Genomic DNA, 20,719 nt, shown 5'->3' with positions numbered 1-20,719 from the left:
ATTTATCTTTCAGGAGTGAAGAGAATGTCTCCTTTTTGAATTCATTATTTGCTATCAAATGTAACCCGTATTGGGTAATTGATTTCAAAGCCTTCTGCAATTTCTTATAAAATATGAGACCTTTCCTTCGGCTTCGGCGTCAGTTCTGTTGTTTAAAAAGCCAGCTTATCAGTCGTCATGGCATTAAATTGGATGTTGAATTGTGTTTGCTGGATTATATGTTTTTAATGCTATTTGTTCGGGGCGTCGATCCATGTGGATCTTTTTCCCCTAGTGGCACCATATTCTATGAACCTGCGTGTAATTGGAATGGCGGTAGTGTGGAATCTTGTGTGTGAGGAAAGGAAAATTAAGGACGTCAAATACACCCAGTCCCCAGACAATCATTACAATTATAAAACCCTGACCCGGCCGGGAATGGAACCCGGGGCCGCCGATTGAAAAGCGGGCGCGTTGCCCCCTGCACCGCGGGGCTGGACTGGATTATATGTTAATGATGATGACGATGAAAATAATTTTCACAATACGGTATGACATAAAACCTGTCCTATGCATTATTCTTCATCGACGCTTTTCCCACACTCGTGGGGTCGCGGATGTGAACTGCGTCGCACATGTGGATTTGGCCCTGTTTTACGGCCGAATGCCCTACCTGACGCCGACCCTATGTGGAGGGAATATTCACTGCTGCGTGTTTCTGTGGTGGTTGATAGTGTGGTGTGTTTCCTGAATATGGAGAGGCGAGTGTTGGGACAAACACAATCAGTCCCCAATCCAGAAGAATTAATCAGATGCGATTCAAATCCCCGACTCGGCCGGCAATCGAACCCGGGATCCTCCAAACCGAAGGCCTCAGCGCTGACAATTCGGCCAAGGAGTCGGACTTTCATAGCCTATATGATCAACGAAATAAAACCACGAATACAATGAGTGACTGATAAGGATATCATAAGTGTACTTCCTATATCGCATCCTTGTTTTGCCATGTGTGAACAGTCGAGACCTGTAAATCGTCGAAGAATTGACAGCTCTGATAAAAATGACAGAAATATGGAGGGATCACGGCTTTTCCAAAGAAACGCGGATCAGAAACGCAGTGGCCTACAGGACATTGATCATAAGACTCGATGCCCTTGAAATATGGTGTTATCTTCTGTGTACCTTAGATAAAAAAAACGAGGTATAGGGGAAACAAATTTAAAAATAATACAGCCAAAATGATTTGGCCCAGTAGATAATTCTGATAAAATAAATGCACTTTTGTTTACAAGTCAGAATTTTAAAAAGTATGGTGTAAGTTTACTGTAGAATTCACCATTTATGAATAGCAGTTTCCCGCTGGCTCTGCCCGCAATGTGCAAAGTATGGTGTTGTTCGTTACTATCCTCACGGATGTATTCACAAACTTTCAAGGTAATGAAATAAAGCGCACCGAACTCGATAGCTGCAGTCGCTTAAGTGCGGGCAGTATCCAGTATTCGGGAGATAGTAGGTTCGAACCCCACTGTCGGCAGCCCTGAAAACTGTTTTCCGTGGTTTCCCATTTTCACACCAGAAAAATGCTGGGGCTGTACCTTAATTAAGGCCACGGCCGCTTCTTTCCCACTCCTAGCCCTTTCTTGTCCCATCGTCGCCATAAAACGTATCTGTGTCGACGCGCTGTGGTAATAGAATGTAATATTATGTCAACAAAACACTTGAAAATACATCACACAAAGAAAGTGAATTAAACGTTCCTTGGAACAACACTACGCGCCGAAGTCCTTCAAAGCTCTTCGTCATGGAGACAAATGTACTCATAACTTTTCTCAGAATCTACAAATTTAAGTAGTTATTACCTCAAAAGAAAGAGCTTAATCCACTGAGTGTTTTTAGACAAAAATGAACTGCATAACTCAATTAGAACGAAAGATATGATTGCTTCAATGAGAAAACATGTTGAAGAAATGAGACGTCAAATTGAATGTGCACTCATAACTTTCCTCAGAATCAACCAATTTGAATAGTTAAGAGCTGAAATGGTCCGCCTCTGTGGTGTAGTGGTTAGCGTGATTAGCTGCCACCCCCGGAGGTCCGGGTTCGATTCCCGGCTCTGCCACGAAATTTGAAAAGTGGTACGAGGGCTGGAACGGGGTCCACTCAGCCTCGGGAGGTCAACTGAGTAGAGGTGGGTTCGATTCCCACCTCAGCCATCCTGGAAGTGGTTTTCCGTGGTTTCCCACTTCTCCTCCAGGCGAATGCCGGGATGGTACCTAACTTAAGGCCACGGCCGCTTCCTTCCCTCTTCCTTGCCTATCCCTTCCAATCTTCACTTCCCTCCTCAAGGCCCCTGTTCAGCATAGCAGGTGAGGCCGCCTGGGCGAGGTACTGGTCATTCTCCCCAGTTGTATCCCCCAACCAAAATCTGAAGCTCCAGGACACTGCCCTTGAGGCGGTAGAGGTGGGATCCCTCGCTAAGTCCGAGGGGAAAAACGAACCTGGAGGGTAAACAGATGATGATGATGATGATGATGATGAAGAGCTGAAATGAAAGAACTTGATCCACTGAGTGTTTTTAGGCTAAAACAAACTCCGTACCTCAGTTAGAACCAAAGATATGATTGCTTCAAAGAGACAAAAAATTGAAAAGAATCAAATAATTTGAGGAAGGCGGAAGTAAAGTGATTTATAGTACCTCGTGACAAATCTGTGCGTGAATACCTTTCAGTTAAAAAGGGAATGAAGGAAACCGTCCATATAGAATGGCCGGACTGAGTGACTTTAGTTTTCATAAATTAGTATGTACTGAACTGGCGTATGGCTTTTAGTGCCGGGAGTGTCCGAGGACAAGTTCGGCTCGCCAGATGCAGGTCTTTTGATTTGATTCCCGTAGGCGACCTACGCGTCATGATGAGGATGAAATGATGATGAAGACAACACATACACCCAACCCCCGTGCCGGCGAAATTAACCAATTAAGGTTAAAATTCCCGACCCTGCCGGGAATCGAACCCGGGACCCCTGTGGCCAAAGGCCAGCATGCTAACCATTTAGCCATGGAGCCAGACAATTAGTATGTAGATAGATCGGCTTGTAAACTGTTACTGTTTCAAATAAGGTGTTAGGACTATCGTCATCAACAATTCCGTGTACTTAGTGCGTAGACCTACGCTTGCGTTATCTGTGGGTCTAGTGTTGTTCTGCTGTGTATATCAGTAACTACCTTGGACAAGGATTGTGCATCATCCCGGCACTAGCTTGTGTTTAAAGAAGGAAAATCGTTTCAAAATGATGAGCAGTGGAATATTATATCGTCGCTTCACCGATAAAACGTTGTATCCCACAATACTCTTCCTATCCATTATTCTCCTTAAGACTGGTCACGCCTCCCAGCCACATATGGATACGCAGTCCATCAGAACAATGTCCGTTGTGTTCGTTTTCCTATGTCGACGATTAAACGAAAATGAACCTTACATGCATTGTACACTAGGAGTGCGTAAACACGTAATGCAAACGTATATTCCTACAGTACGGTACTGTAAGGTTCATTTTCCTTTACACATGGGCGTAGGAAAATGAACACAACAAACTTTGTTCTGATGGACTGCATATCCATACGTGGCTGGGAGGCGAGACCAGTCTTAAGGAGAATAATTGATAGGAAGAGCTTTGTGGAATACAACTTTTTACCGGTCGAGCGACGATATAATGTCTTCTCTCATTTGACTGAACATGTATTGTCGCAGTGGTTACAGGGTATCGTTTTAGTTCAAGACTCCAGGAAAGCGACTAGGTCGATTCCGAGTGAGTACTAAGAGGGCTGATGCATTTTATTTGTCGCTTATCTTGTAGGCATCTGTATATTGATCGACCTGCCGTTAAATGGAGACACGGATATATTTGCTTAGAGGTCAAAGACATCATTTTCAGTGCCAGAGGTTGTATGGAACATATATCATCTCAGCCCTTAGCTCACTAGGTAAATATGAGCATTTTTTACTATAAAGTCGTTCACAGCACATACGTAGGCCTATAGAGTATGTGTTAAAATTTTCCTCCTGCTACAAAAATGCTTTCTGGCCCAATGAGGAAAGCGATGGCAAAGTACCTCACTTGTCATCATGACTTGTATGCCTTATTATGGCACCGCTATGGATGTTTCCTTATAACCATGTCACATTCGGTGGTACATTTTGAGGATCCAACCTGCCTAGGGGCTGATGACTTAACAAATTGACTCACATCAGTTGATTTCTAGGAGTCGTATTAGATTAGGAAATGAAATCATAAAGGAAGTATACGAATATTGCTACTTGGGTAGTAAAATAACTAACGATGGCAGAAGTAAGGAGGACATAACATGCAGACTAGCACAAGCAAGGAAGGAAGAAATTTGCTTACTTCGAACATTGATATAGAAATTTGAAAGACCTTTCTGAAGACCTTCATGTGGAATGTGGCATTGTATGGAAGTGAAACATGGACAATAACTCGCTCAGAAAGAAAGAGAATATAAGCTTTCGAAATGTAGTGTTACAGAAGAATGCTAGAGGTGAAATGGATAGATCGAATCACGATTGAAGAGTACTGAATCGAATTGGTGAGAGGAGAGGCTAAATTTGACGAGAAGAAGAGGTAGAATGGTAGGACACGTCTTAGGACACTCAGGACTTGTTCAGTTGGTTTTTGAAGGAAGTGTAGGTGGTAAGAACGGTAGGGGTAGACCAAGGTATGAATATGACAAGTGGATTAGGGCAGGTGTAGGATGCAATAGTTACGTAGAAATGAAAAGTTTAGCACAGGATAGGATAGCATGGAGACCTGCATCAAACCAGTCTACGGATTGGTGACTCAGACACAACAACCCATTTTATTTATTTATTTATTTATTTATTTTCCACTTAACTTGTTCAGAAAGGATGATTACCTAGTTGTACTTCCCCTGGAAACAACAGTCACCACCACCATAAAAGAAGACCAAGATATTCGCCAGTGCGGGGCCCGTTTTGACGAAGAAGTGAACCAGAAAACTGCAAGTTTCCAAATTCAGCCACACTGCATTTGGAATTCTGATCAAAGTGGCTTTGATTATGAACTAACTTCCGGTTCGATATTATCTAGAAAAGGGAAAAATCAACAGTTGCCTTGCTTCAGTCTGCACACAATACAATTCATAGTAATACAAGAGACGTAGAACTTTTAATGTGTGGGCACCTCTCGAAAAATAATGCATATCTGTCTTCAAGAAAAAACTCTCGGCTCGAAAGTCAAATCAGTAAAAATGTTGAAGAAAATCGTCCACCAGATATTGGAGGCTAAGTGGGAAATATCAAAAGATCACCTAAAGTCCTCTTTCTTGAATGTCCTTTGTTACAGTACAGAAAATAACCAGAAATGACATAAGTAAATGAATTGTTTCCAGGTAAAGGCATTGAAAGCATGATCATTTCGCGGGAAACAACCAAACGCACATAGCTTTTGGATGCAGGCCTATATTTCTTCTTCTAGTATAAAATATATGCACGAAGGATAACGGACTATAGGCCTATAAGGACTCTTTGCAATGATTTAGTCACCAAACTGAGAAATGGCATTTTCATAATGAAAACACATTCTTTATTCATGACCAGTTGTCTGGTCGAGTGCATCGCCCTATACTTCAGCATTCGTGGCAGGCGGTTGGGCACTATACTACCGCATATATATTGCTGAATTCAAGACTGTGTCTGAAGTGACATTTGATTTTTTAACTTACGAACGTGATTCTGGGGATTGGTCAGAGATTGCTTTTGCCAAATGTGCTTATTGTGATGCTCAATATTGTTTCGTACATTTCTGTTGAGGAACCCCATGTACATTTTTGAAGTCCGATATTTAGCAAACTAAGGGTCACTCGATGGAATACTTTCACCATCCTAATCACAGTGGTACCTAAAGCTTAAATAAATTGTGAACAATAAATATCTGTTCGAGCCGAGAGCCATCGTCGAAAGAGGTAGGCTATAACCCAAGTTATGTTCGTATTTTAAATTCATTTTTGAGTGCATATCACTAAACACAGTCAGTTCTTAGCACTTAATAAAAATTATTTAAACTCCACCTTTGTTGTCTACCTATTGTATGTTGTTTCAATTTACGTATTTGACACCAGTATCAACATTTTCTCTCTACATCGAGTATAGTGACCAGATTACAGAGATTTCGAAACTCGTTGTCTGATTTGGACGAAAAGTAGTTACGAGCAGAATTTGTGAAGCAGTTACACTTTTTATTACGAACTGTTCAGCTTTATCACAGTGGTGTATTGTTATGCATTTATCTCTACTTCCATACTTATCGAAATAGTAGTCCTGGCAGTAAAACCGCCACCACCACGTGTATCGTGTATGATAAGCATTTTCTTGTCATGCAGTGACGTTTTCTTGTTAAACGCATTATGTTAACATGACTCTATTGTTGCCTGAGAAAGGAGAGAGTTTCGCACTGTCTTAACATCCCCTTTGTAGTCTTGTGCCCTTTCGTATTCTCTGCAAAGAAGGCTAACAATAGTTCAATAGCTCTAGCGACAATGGGACCAATGGGACATCTCAAATTGCTTCCATTATACACTAGTGTCCAAAAGTTAAGCATGAGTTACGAGTAAGCAGGGCAACAGGAAATAGACCGAAAATAGCACGAGCACCTGCCAACCTTACGTGTTCGCTCTGTATAGGAAAGGAGTGTTCCCTGCTTTGACTAGCGGCGTAATCGCAAGGTAAACACAGCCAGTGCCTGCGCCCCATATTCCCTCAGTCGTGTATGTGCGGAGTGTAGCCTCGTGGTGAACGTGACAACATAATGGCACAACGACGCCATTTGGACCCCGTTTTGCAGGGTAGAATACTCGGCCGCCTGGAAGCACGCCAGACACAGACCGAAGTCACCGTATCCTTGAATGTGTCACAAAGTGGCTTTGGAGACGATTTCGAGACACAGGAGACGTTAGTCGTAGGCCAGTACCAGGTCGACCAGCAGGACCGATCTGGCCTTAACCGCCCGACGAAATCGGAGTGCATCTGCAAGACAATAGTCGGCGGAGTTTGCAGCCGTCTCAGGGGTTGCCGTTTCCCAGCAAATTGTATACCGGAGGCTCAGAACAGCAGGGCTTTCTGCCCGACGTCCAGCGGTTTGCGTCCCGCTCACTCCAGCACAGAGGCGGACCCGTTTACTGTGCAGCTGTCAACATGGAAACTGGACCATGAATGGTTGGAGAAGCAGGCAAGCTACGTTCCAGTATCCAATTACATCATGGAGAAATATAACATGAACTTCGTGTACGGAGTGTTAGGGGTACCATACCGGTATGATGGTCGAGTTGTAGAAGATGTTTACCCTCAAGCAAAGCTACGAAGCCGTGTTTGCCGGGGGCGGTTGTGCGTTGGGACGTGCTTCTTTTAAGGAACCATTTATATTCAAAAACATAAATATTGTGCAATACTGTGTCTTATGGCAAACCCGTTGAGGGTCAGTTTCTTAAATAACGAATTGTATATGTAGGTCTGTATATAAAATATGATTTTGTGCATTTTGAATACGACGTGTTAAATCATCAATACATCTACGGTAGTCAACCTTGCAAAGAGGCCACCAAACTTGACATTCATCAGTTAGAATTAGTTAGACGTAAATTGTAGGGCGGTTAATTTCCGAAGTAACCAGAGTTATACTTGTTTAGTTGGACGGTTACAGACGTAACAGAGCGTTGGCCAACGGCCAAGGTGTTTCACTCTGCCGTCTCAGGTTTGTGCTCGGGTCCTAAGACGCTTCCCCGGGTTGGTAGGGGTTTGATCACCTTCTCCTGTTCCTACGATGTTCATAGGGTTGACAATCCCGTTGCAGTGTCATTTGAAACAATTAACACCGCCACTGCTGTCGCAATACAGCCTATTATAATTTACGACAGTGTTATCACACATTGCATTACTTACCGTATAGCAACAGTATCTATCTATACTTTATTTCTTCGTGCCCGACATTTAAAGTAGTAGATTTAATGACCACCTGTGGCCAAATTGAGAGATTATTCAATGGCATGGTTGCTGAATTCACCCTCTAAGAAGAACCATCACTGCCGGGATAATAATAATCGTATGGCCTCAGCTACCATGTGCAGACATTTTAATCTGACGCCATCTGGCTGTCTGCTCGTCAATTTCGACGTTCTGTTTTACTCTAGGACTACTAGATGGCAGACAGAGTAACCTGAATCTCTGTTGGGCGTCTATGGCTGAGATTTAATTAATTTTGTCGGGTAAACACCAAATGTGTCACCAGAGATCTTTTACATGCCGACATCGTACGACATGGAGTGTCGAATGGACTTTCTCTCGCCCTTCAAAAATCCCACTGCCTCTGCCGGGTTTGAACCCGCTATATTGGGATCCGGAGGCCGACACTCTACCACTGATCCACAGAGGATGAATAGCTAAGACGGTGGAGCGCCAAATTTTTGAGCTAAATTTGGAGTTCTGGTGGTACTTAAAGGTGCTTAAACTCGCCACCCTCTTGTCTCTAGATTTGTTGCCTCATAAAATAACTCTTGCAGGACAACATTTCGTCACCTTGGTGTCTCCTAAAACCGTATAAGTAGTTAGCGGGACATAAGCTAAAACGCATAACCTTATTATTATTATTATTATTATTATTATTATTATTATTATTATTATTATTATTATTATTATTATTATTATTACTCCTGGCCTTTTTCTCCAATTTATTGGGATCACCACTTCACGTGGATTTGGTCCAGTGTATTGGCCGGATACCCTTCCAGACGCCAACCCTATGTTTAGGGAGGTATTCTTTTTTTGCAAGTTGCTTTACGTCGCACCGACACAGATAGGTCTTATGGCGACGATAGGAGAGGAAAGGGTTAGGAATGGGAAGGAAGCGGCCGTGGCCTTAATTAAGGTATAGCCCCAGCATTTGCCTGGTGTGAAAATGGAAAACCACGGAAAACCATATTCAGGGCTGCCGACAGTGGGGTTCGAACCCACTATCTCCCGAGTACTGGATACTGGCCGTACTTAAGCGACTGCGGCTATCGAGCTCGGTGGGGAGGTATTCGCTATGGCGTGTTTCTGTTGTGGTTAGTAGTGTGCTGCGTTGTGTGAAGATGGAGAGAAGTGTATTATACGAACACAAACACCTCGTCCCCGAGCTAGACGAATTAATCATACGCATTTAAACTCCTCACCCCGGCCGGGAATCGAACCTGGAGCTTTCTGAATCGAAGGTCAGCTTGCTGACCATTCAGCCAGGGAGTCGGATGTAAAATGATGATAATCGCTGATGGGGGAAGGCTCAGATAGCGGAAACATCGTTAATAGAGAAGTGATTGTGCTACACACCCTGGCCCTCGCCCATAACAAACTTCACTCCTCAAATTGGAATTGATACAATGCCCCAAAAAGAAAGGTTCAATTAGTGGGTTAAATCACTGGCTTCACTAAACATTTTGTTTCATTGTAGAGTAGCATCGGGGATTTTAACTGCGTTTGGTTATTTCATCTACAGTACGTCGGGGCTAGGTGTTTGGGTTCGTCTTAATATACGTCTTCATTTATATCCAACGCACCACAAAAACACGCAATAGAGAATACAGCCCTCCACATAGGGCTAGCGACAGGAGGTGAATTCGTTCAAAAACTGGACCATATCGATGCCGATCCCAAGAAATTGGAAAAATGGCCGAGGAGAAGAAGTAAATGAAATGGCGCATGACTTTTAGTGCCGGGAGTGTCCGAGGACAAGTTCGGGTCGCCAGGTGCAGATCTTTCGATTTGACTCCCGCGCGTCATGATGAGGATGAAATGATGATGAAGATGACACATGAACCCAGCCCCCGTGCCAGATAAATTAACCAATGGTAGTTAAAATTCCCGACCCTACCGGGAGTCGAACCCGGGACCCCTGTGACCAACGGCCAGCACGCTAACCATTTAGCCATGGAGGCGGACGGAGAAGAAGTAGATCCACTTTATTGATTCGTTCTTTCAATATTACGCGTCATTAATCCACGCAAGCCCCTTCTAAGGCCCCAGATTTATTATGACCGACCGAGTTCGCTACGCGGTTTGGTCACGTAGTTGTGAACTTGCATTCGGAAGATAATGGGTTCGTACCTCACTGTTGGCAGCCCTGATGATGGTTTCCTTTACTTTCCATTTTCACACCAGGCAAATGCTGGGGCAGTACTTTAATTAAGGCCACGGTTGCTTCCTTCCTTCCTTCCTTCCTTCCTTCCTTCCTTCCTTCCTTCCTTCCTTCCTTCCTTCCCAGTACTTATCCTCTCCTATCCCATCGTCTCCATAGAAATGTCTGAGTAGGCACGACGAAAAACAAATATCTTAGCTGGATTTATTCTGATCTCCCCTCTTCTGCAGTGTACTGTAACCACATTGAAACAGGCATGCACAGAAACTCAAAACATGTCTTCTAGTCCGTTAGTGACATAAATCCAGGATATTTTGCGCTGAATATAGAAGCAAACCCCACGGCACTTAACGCCCTTGAACGGGCCTTGGCCTGCCCAGCGACCGCTGCTCAGCCCGAAGGCCTGCAGATTCCGAGGGGTCGTGTGGTCAGCACGACGCATCCTCTCGGCCGTTATTCTGGGCTTTCGAGACCGGGACCGCCATCTCACCATCAGATAGCTCCTCAATTCTAAACACGTAGGCTGAGTGGACCTCGAACCAGCCCTCAGGTCGAGAGAAAAATCCCTGACCTAACCGGGAATCGAACCCGGGGCCTCCGGGCGAGAGGCAGGCATGCTACCCCTACACCACGGGGCCGGCCGCTGAATATACAGCTTCTCAAATAAACTTCGTAGAGGAAGTATGTAAAAGAGATAGTAGTAATGTGAAAGGGCTTTAGCTGGCTTTTAAAATTCGCCTAACAAGGGACAAATCGTTATGCTATGAAATGTAAGAAAAACCCTTCGTGTTTCCACTACAAAGCCCCGAAATAAACCTCTGAATAAGACATATAAGACACAGGAAAGCTATACTAACAAGGAAACCCTTCCAACTGTAAATCTCCGATCTGATTTAGATTTGCTACAACGACTTCAGTAGGAATGCTTTATTCAGCCATATCAAAATTAGATGCCCAGTTGTATTTAACTCCTATTTTGGGGTGTCAAAGTTCTCATTTAAGCACCACGTAGACAGGAGTGAGCGACGGGAAGCAGGTAGAGGTGGGGAAGTGATGTGTGTGCGAGATAGAGCGAGTGATAGCATGACACGTGAACTGGCCGCCTCGCCTGTAACCCACAGGAGTTTTACTCAAAACACCTCAAACTGATTTCCGACCTGTGGTTTTTAAATAAAAGAAATACCGTTTTTTTTTTTTTTTTTTTTTTTTTTTTTTGTGTCTCTTCCATCACCCCTAGAAGTTTGAGTATTGAATTGTGATACATTCTGTACCTGATGTCTGTCCTTTATTATATTACAAGAGTCAAGTACATATACTTTTAAAGAGTATTTATTCAACTAAAGGCCTACTGAAGAAAGAGAAGTTCAAAGAGCAAGAAACGTGAAAATCCCCTGGATTACATTTTCTTGCCAAATCCATGGAATCAAACATAAGCTAAGTTTATCAATGACGAGCCCTGGAGAGAGATATTCCCCACTGAAGCAGGAGTAATGTAGTGCGGTTCCCCACGGAGTCTGCTGAAAGCTAAGCTCTATATTAACAGCCATAAACCATGCGGTAATCTACCTGCTAAGCCGAGCTAGTGGAGAAACCGCTAGCTAACAAGACAAGGAAGTGTGTGAAAAATCGAACTCGAAGGCAGGAGGGAAGGCACAGTGATGATGAGGGGAGTGTATGTACTTAGAGAGGGTGTGCGAACATCGCCCTAGCTGCACAGATAGGCTACAATATCTACTTTCGCTTTGAACTTGTCTCGATAGCTTGCGGTTTCAATTGTGCTTTCTTGGATCCTCAGAGTTATTCCTACCTGCCAGACACATTCTAGAAATTTCTTTCAAGGGTTCGGGATTTTTTAATGGTTAGTTTAGCCTATATTTTGCCTAACCTTCGCTATTTATAAATAGGCCTATGCATTTTAAAACCCTGCTATCCTAGATTATGGGTTTACGATTAGATACATAAATCACTACTGAACTCAATTAGTATTATTATTATTATTATTATTATTATTATTATTATTATTATTTCTGCTACTAAATACTTTTACTTTTTTCGAATACGCCAGGGTGCCGGAATTTTGTTACTCAGGAGTTCATTTACATCGCGGTAAATCTTTCGTTACGAAACTGTCGTATTTGATTACTTTCAAAAACTACCGGAGTTTGCCGTGATAGAACGCACCAACTTGGGTTCAGCAGGCCAGCGCTTTTCGGTCTGAGCTACCATTCTGAATATAATATTAGAAATATTGCAGTCAGTGTTTTCCTAGCAAAGCAAAACCATCTTCGTATAGGATATGAAGGTAAAGGCTTCTAGTACCTGTAACGTCGGTTCTTAGTACAGTAGGGTGGTTAACCTAGTCCTTGGCTATCTTTGCTCCAGGATTTAACCTGGTTCCCGTTTCTTGTGCTGCCTGAGTGAACACCTGGGTCATATACCTCTCAAAAAGTCTCCTTTATAAATTAATTTTGAAATCTTGTTGCGGAATCTATCATCTTCCTGACTATAAAAGCATACACACAATATATTCTAGGCTTAGAAAATTGATGAAAAAGAAGCCGAATCAAATTAAAATAAACGTGTAGAATACAGAGCACGCCCATACCGCATAGGATAGACAGCCCACTTTTATCTAGCATTGAACCAAGAAGCACGCGTCAGATAAGTGCTTTGCCGCCCTGTAGACAGTCACATCAAAATATCAACGCCTTGCAGTGGATTATCCATCAAACCGGTTGTAATTTGGTGTCAAATGTTCTCTGTATGTCCGCCTCTGTGGTGTAGTGGTTAGTGTGATTAGCTGCCACCCCCGGAGGCCCGGGTTCGATTCCCGGCTCTGCCACGAAACTTGAAAAGTGGTATGAGGGCTGGAACGGGGTCCACTCAGCCTCGGGAGGTCAACTGAGTAGAGGTGGGTTCGATTCCCACCTCAGCCATCCTGGAAGTGGTTTTCCGTGGTTTCCCACTTCTCCTCCAGGCGAATGCCGGGATGGTACCTAACTTAAGGCCACGGCCGCTTCCTTCCCTCTTCCTTGCCTCTCCCTTCCAATCTTCCCATCCCTCCACAAGGCCCCTGTTCAGCATAGCAGATGAGGCCGCCTGGGCGAGGTACTGGTCATTCTCCCCAGTTGTATCCCCGACCAAGAGTCTGAAGCTCCAGGACACTGCCCTTGAGGCGGTAGAGGTGGGATCCCTCGCTGTGTCCGAGGGAAAAGCCGACCCTGGAGGGTAAACAGATGATGATGATGATGATGTTCTCTGTATGCGTGGTTTTACCCTAGTTCTTCACCACCGCAGTGAGTAAATCCCGGTATGTTGTTGTTATTTCTGTACCCCTTACTGCCGTTTCTTGATACGGGGTCGGCGATGAGGTGATATGTATTTTATGGCAAGTTTTACGGCCGGATGCCCTTCCTGACGCTAACCTCAATTCTCAGTTGAGGATCTAATGAAGATGAAATGAATGCAGGTGAATGAAACTCTTTAAGGAGGTGGAAGGAGTCGGCTGTGTCCTATGAATCGGAACTGTCCCGGCATTTGCGTGGAAGTAAGAATGGAAACCATAGGAAACCATTCTCAGGACAGCCGACGGTGGTGTTCGAACCCATGCGTCTCCCGAATGCAGAGCTTGGCTCCGTAGCCGTAGCGCGTTAACACGCTTGACCACTCCGCTCGGTAGTGAGCAAATTATTGTATATTATTTTTATATTAGTTCTTAGACACCTATTCCAATCCTAGACCCACATAGTTATGTTCATAACTACAGAGCTCATGTTAACACCTGCTTTAACATACAATTCCTACACACAAGTACAATATACTGATAAACGGGTGACATCCTAAGTCCATTAAGTGAATCGTTACCGGCTAAGTAACGAATACCTGTGCATAAGTTTAACGTGCATACAGGAACTTCATGGTCCTGCCTAGACAAAGAACTTAACAGAAGCAAGCTTATAGTTTTACCTATTTTTGTTTTGCTTTACGTCGCACCGACACAGATAGGTCTTATGGCGACGATGGGACAGGAAAGGCCTAGGAATGGGTAGGAAGCGGCCGTGGCCTTAAGGTACAGCCCAAACATTTGCCTGGTGTGAAAATGGGAAACCACGGAAAAGCATCTTCAGGGCTGCCGACAGTGGGATTCGAACCTATTAGCTCCCGTATGCGAGCTCACAGCTGCGCGCTCCTAACCGCACGGCCAACTCTTTTACCTAGGTATTGATATCGTTATCATATCAGTTAAATCTACAGTCTTAACGTGGAATCCTAACTACGGCGACTTAACTTTTCACATAAAAATTCACATGCATTGACCGGGATTGAATAGCAAACATATTTACATTCTTCTTCTTTTCTATTTGTTTTACGTCGCACTGACTCAGAAAGTTCTTATGGCGACGATGGATAGATAGGGCTAGGCCCTATAACTGGAAAGGAAACGACCATGGCCTTAATTAACGTACTGTCCCAGCATTTGTCTGGTGTGAAAATGGGATACCACGGAAAACCACATGGAAGAAAAATCACCATTGCAATCTACGAGATTGGGTCAGATCTTCTGTTCGCAGGTGTAACTATCTCGGCGAGTTAACTTATTAGCAAAGTTGTAAGTCTTTTGAAAACTTTCTCCTCCTATAAAATCACAATAAATACTATAATATTAAGTTCATTTGTGATATCCGGTTCCTTGGCTGAGGCCTTCGGTTCAGAGGTTCCGAATCCGATTTCTGAACGGGTTGGGGTTTTCAATCACGTCTGGTTAATTTCTCTGACTTGGGGACTCAGTGTTTGTATTCTTCTTAACACACATCTCTTCATATACACACAACACAGTACAACCAGCCCAGAAACATGCGATCGTGAATGCATCTCTCCACACAGGGTTGACGTTAGGAAGGGCCACATTCATACATGCTTCCACGGACCCACTAAGATGTGCGGAGAGTGGATGGCTAAGAAGAAGAAGAAGAAGAAGAAGATAATTTTCATATGTGATAATGTTATATTGAAGATATAGAAGTTAAATGCAAATTAGCGTCAAACTTCACTATGAGTGGAAGTCAAAGCTGTCCTCGGTTTTCATATGATAAAGTGCAAGAGAGGGGTTGTCCTGATTACACCTATCCGTATCTATTAAAAGCTAACGTACTTTTGACACTTATAACTGACTTAAGATGATAACTTTTCTAAAGTGATTGTTATCCAAAGCGAAACATGGACGATGTGACCGCCCTCAGGGACAATCAGGTTAGCATCAGGAGCTGAATATGATTCTCTCGTGTGTCTGCTGCCATAGCGGAAACTGTTTAACTGAGATAAATTAATCTCCGACTGAGTCTGGGAAGTAGTGTTTCTTTGAGGTAAGGTGCCTCCCTGCCGTGTTCAAGCGGGAAGAGTGGTGATGGCGATGCTGAGCCGCGCGGTGTCGACCTGCGCCGTGCCCCATGTTGCGGATTGGTCCCCAGGTTGACGCTCCACGGCGCCTGCGTCTGCCCGGCGGGAATGAGCGAGGAAGAGAGAGAGAGAGGGTGAACAATGTAGTGGAATCGATACAAGGCCGATACGCTTTTTGTTGCCTTTTACAACAGGCGTAAAATGTGAATATATATGTGTGTGTGTGTGTGTGTGTGTGTGTGTGTGTGTGTGTGCGCGTGTGCGTGTGTGTGTGTGTGTGTGTGTGTGTGTGTGTGTGTGTGTGTGTGTGTGTGTGTGTGTGTGTCGATGTCTGCGTGCTGGTAGCACTTCATACCCATTCCCTCGCAAACTGGGATCGCGAGCCAGTATAGCCTCCTTTACTTTCTTTAACATATCATGAAGCTTCGTTAACGTAATTACCAATGCGAGTGTCAGCTACACAGAGACGAGCGGAGAAGGAAACACATGATTTGAAAGTCATTTAAGCTAGCATGTGGGAGAAGGTGGGTTCGAACCCCACTATCGGCAGCCCTCAAGATTGTTTTCCGTGGTTTCCCATGTGATAGGGCTGTATCTAATTAAGGCCACGGCCGCTTACTTCCCAGTCCCCAGCCCTTTCCTATCCCATCGTCGTCGGAAATCTATCCGAGTAAATGCGACGTTAAACCGCTAGCAAAAGAAATAAATAAAACTAATTTAGTGAGTTACCAGTACTCAGAAATACATTTCTTCGTCTTCTTTTCCTATCGCTTTTCCTACAGCTGTGGGGTCGCGGGTGCGAACTACGTCGCACATGTGGATTTGGCCCTGTTTTACGGCAGGACACAGTGTTTTATCACACGTCGGAGGGATGAGTGCCTCAATGCTTATGGCGATTTTGCCCGATTGGCATCCCTGTTCAGGACTCTACGGCTGCCCAACGGAAATTTTTGATCGCCCCTTATATACAAGCAATGATGGTGTTGATGTTAGCATTGTGTTGTTTGATGGAACCTGATATGCGCCTATAGTCAATTCCTAGCCTGGTGCAGCCCTCAGAAGGCAGACTCTTCAACGAGGGTGGGCAGCATCTGCCGTGTGTGCGAACTGCGTGATCTTTTAGTGGAGGACAATGTTGTATGTGGTGAGAGAGTTGCAAGGGAACCTGATGAAATGGCGTATGGCTTTTAGTGCCGGGAGTGTCCGAAGACAAGTTCGGCGCGCCAGATGCAGGTCTTTTGATTTGACTCTGGAAGGCGACCTGCGAGTCGAGATGAGGATGAAATGATGATGAAGGCGACACATACACCGAGCCCCCGTGCCAGCGGAATTAACCAATTATGGTTAAAATTCCCGACCCTGCCGGGAATCGAACCCGGGACCCCTGTGACCAAAGGCCAGCACCCTAACCATTTAGCCATGAAGCCGGACAAGAAACCTGTTGAACATATAAATCGTACATATTTGTTACGCTGAAGAGATTTAACAAATAAAATGTGTGTCATTTAGAAAGATTTGCTGCTTTTAAAATGTCCAATAGTGTTCAGTTATTTGTGTAATAAACCTTTAGTTTCAGTATAGAAATAGAACAGAAAAATATATCAAGTATTTCTCAATGTGTTCAAAGAGTATGTATATTCAAGTAAAACAGCCTAGCAATTTATGCGGGAAAAATGCAATACCGCATGGCACTCAAGGGGTTAACTTATTAGAATACGTACTTATACCCAGGTTTTAAAATTAAATGCCAACCAACAGTGCCGTAATTCGACTTCAGTGCCTTGCGAACATACTGTGTAATCAACTATTCAGCCAACAGATCTTATGTAAGTTTAACTGTAAGAGAAGATAATTAAAAGATTTGGGAAGAGTATTTAGAGCGCTAAACTTCTCTATAGATATAATCCCAGGATACTTTTATTTGCAATAGCGGGTAAGTGATCATTTCTGGATTGTTCTATTCTTCTCTCCCTAATCATCAGATATACGTCCCATTAATTGAGGCTTATAGAAGTGATAGCCCGTCTAAAATTCAAACTGATAGTGGCTATTGCACTCGAAGACGACGAGATGCCAAGATCGACCCCTGGTTGAGGATGTTCTTAGTTCAAACCATAGCTCCCATGCCTCACAGTATATATAGCCCTGTCTGTTTATAAATCCTCATTCTTAGAATCTCGATAACGTTGGCACCGTGCCAAAAAAAAAACTAGTATTGGCAAATTTAAATTATAAAATGACGAACTGATGGGTGAATAGTAGGTTACTTCGGGATGTTGTTAGCTGTATGTATTGACACCTACAGAGTGAAATATCAATCAAATTATGGGAATGGCTGCGGGTTTTTGAGTTGTGACGATTTTGGTAATAGTAAACAGGTTCTACTGACTACATGGGCTCGAAAGCATCAAACGTTTCTTACAAATTTGTAATATTTTAAAAATCACCCACCCACACACACTGTTCACCTATTGTTCATGTCCTCAAAGAGTAGTCGTGGTATCCTTTCCGTCTGTCTCCGAGCAGTTGCTTGTCAAGAAGCTTTCAGAAAGCGAACAGGCGTCTCGTGTCTTTTCTTTTTCATAATTATATTATCTGCGTGCACGAGAATCCTTATTTAGGGATTTGATATGAAGAATTCCTTTCCCAGACAATCTATACGAGTAGCCTCCCAAAGATAATCCGAGAGTGAGAATAATTGTGAAATGTAAGCATTTATTTTAGATCGCTGGGAATTTTTTACACTTACATTTTACCTTTTAGCTGTCAGATTGTAACCAGCGTATCCGAAGCTTTCTACAGCTAGAGGTGTTAGAGATTTAGTGGTAGTACTGCTCTGTTTTATTCTTTGATGGCTATATAGCAGATAACCGTGTAAATAGATGTATTTATTTGTTACCATTGATGTTTTCTCTTCCCGTACTTATAGGCTTTTTGGGCTTACTCCGTGTCAAGAAAATAAGGCGAAATTCTTTACGTTTCCCAGAGAACTTTGCTCTGCGTCTTCAGAAGAAAATTTCGACTGTTCACGAGGAAGACTTCTTTAAGAATTTACTTATTTCGGCCCTATTTATTTATTTATTTATTTATTTATTTATTTATTTATTTATTTATTTATTTATTTTACAATTTTCCTTACGTCGTCATCATCATCATCTGTTTACCCTCCAGGTTCGGTTTTTCCCTCGGACTCAGCGAGGGATACCACCTCTACCGCCTCAAGGGCAGTGTCCTGGAGCTTCAGACTCTTGGTCGGGGGGATACAACTGGGGAGTATGACCAGTACCTCGCCCAGGCGGCCTCACCTGCTATGCTGAACAGGGGCCTTGTGGAGGGATGGGAAGTGTGGAAGGGATAGGCAAGGAAGAGGGAAGGAAGCGGCCGTGGCCTTAAGTTAGGTACCATCCCGGCATTCGCCTGGAGGAGAAGTGGGAAACCACGGAAAACCACTTCCAGGATGGCTGAGGTGGGAATCGAACCCACCTCTACTCACTTGACCTCCCGAGGCTGAGTGGACCCCGTTCCAGCCCTCGTACCACTTTTCAAATTTCGTGGCAGAGCCGGGAATCGAACCCGGACCTCCGGGGGTGGCAGCTAATCACGCTAACCACTACACCACAGAGGCGGACTCCTTACGTCGTACTGACACAAATATGTCTTATGGCGATGATGGGGTAGGAAAGGGCTAGGAGTGGGAAGAAAACGGCTGTGGCCTTAATTAAAGGTGCTTGGTGTGAAAATCGGAAACCACGGAAAACTATCTTCAGGGCCGCCGACGGTGTGATTCCGGAATGCAAACTGACTGTTACACGACACGAACCGCGTGGGAAACGCACTCAGTAGTGTTATTATCATCATCATAGTTTTCAAGCTCAAATTATCCTCTATCTAATAGTCATCCCGTTGTAACTATTAACAATATAACGTGTTGGTTAGTTGGCTGTACTGTTACAGAATTTGGAGTTCAGTGAAGATTTTTTTTTTTTTTGCTAGTTGCTTTACGTCGCACCGACACAGATAGGTCTTATGGCGACGATGGGACAGGAAAGTGCTAGGAGTGGGAAGGAAGCGGCCGTGGCCTTAATTAAGGTACAGCCCCAGCATTTGCCTGGTGTGAAAATGGGAAAAAAGGGCTGCCGACAGTGGAGTTCGAACATACTATCTCCCGAATACTGGATACTGGCTGCACTTAAGCGACTGCAGCTATCGAGCTCGGTCAATGAAGAATTTATATTTAGTGGGCTTTAATAAAAAGATAGGAAGCAGACATCATTTACACAGTAATATTACACAGCAAATACTGACATCAAATCAAGTGGAGATCACAACAGACTCTGGACACTGGCAGGAACTTGCAACATGCAACTTTCAAATTTCACGCCCGATGCTTTACCATATAAAGTTATGTGCTCGATGTCTGGTTGACTATTTTTGTTAGCACCTCTTCGGCATATTATATGTGTTGCACTCGACATGACCTAATAATTCAAAAGTCTTCAAATAACAAATAACGGGTGTGATATATTTTTCTACCCACAAGACCCTAACTCGACAACTGAACTTCCTACAAATAGATTTGATTTTCCTTCTCCATTATTTCTCTCTCATGAGAAACTTACAACAACGCTCTATCTTCCATCTTCTCCCTACTCTTGGTAGTCTATCTCACTAACCGATATCGACATATTTACACCCTTTATATCCTTCAAACACAAAATTAAAAGATTCCTTTGAAGTCGTCTCCGCGTTTCTATTCTCTTCCGTCCTTCCAATCCATGACCTTTCTTCTTGCTAAATTGTTATTGTTGTTAATTTACTGTTGATACTTAACTTTTACCAATTGTAATCTTATTACACTTATTTAAATTTGCTGTATTCGTTCGTTCGTAATCTATTTACCCTCCATGGTCGTTTTTTCCCTCGGACTCAGCGAGGGATCCCACCTATACAGCCTCAAGGGCAGTGTCCTGGAGCTTCAGACTCTTGGTCGGGGAAAACAACTGGGGAGAATGACCAATACCTCGCTCAGACGGCCTCAACTGCTATGCTGAACAGGGGCCTTGGTTGGGGATGGGAAGTTTGGAAGGGATAGACAAGGAAGAGGGAAGGAAGCGGCCGTGGCCTTAAGTTGGGTACCATCCCGGCA

The 20,719-nt window shown here is 43.7% G+C and overlaps 1 protein-coding gene across 1 annotated transcript in view; it reads left to right on the top strand.

Moving 5' to 3' along the window:
* tup (LIM1_Isl and LIM2_Isl domain-containing protein tup) overlaps window positions 1-20,719 on the top strand; it is a 508,313-nt gene that overhangs the window by 360,944 nt on the left and 126,650 nt on the right. The gene's annotated exons all lie outside the window — the stretch shown is intronic.

This window comes from Anabrus simplex, chromosome 1 (genome assembly GCF_040414725.1).
Source record: "Anabrus simplex isolate iqAnaSimp1 chromosome 1, ASM4041472v1, whole genome shotgun sequence".
Lineage (NCBI taxonomy): Eukaryota > Metazoa > Arthropoda > Insecta > Orthoptera > Tettigoniidae > Anabrus > Anabrus simplex.
The sequence above is the reverse complement of the archived record's forward strand: the minus strand, read 5'-3'. Positions and strand labels throughout refer to the sequence as shown.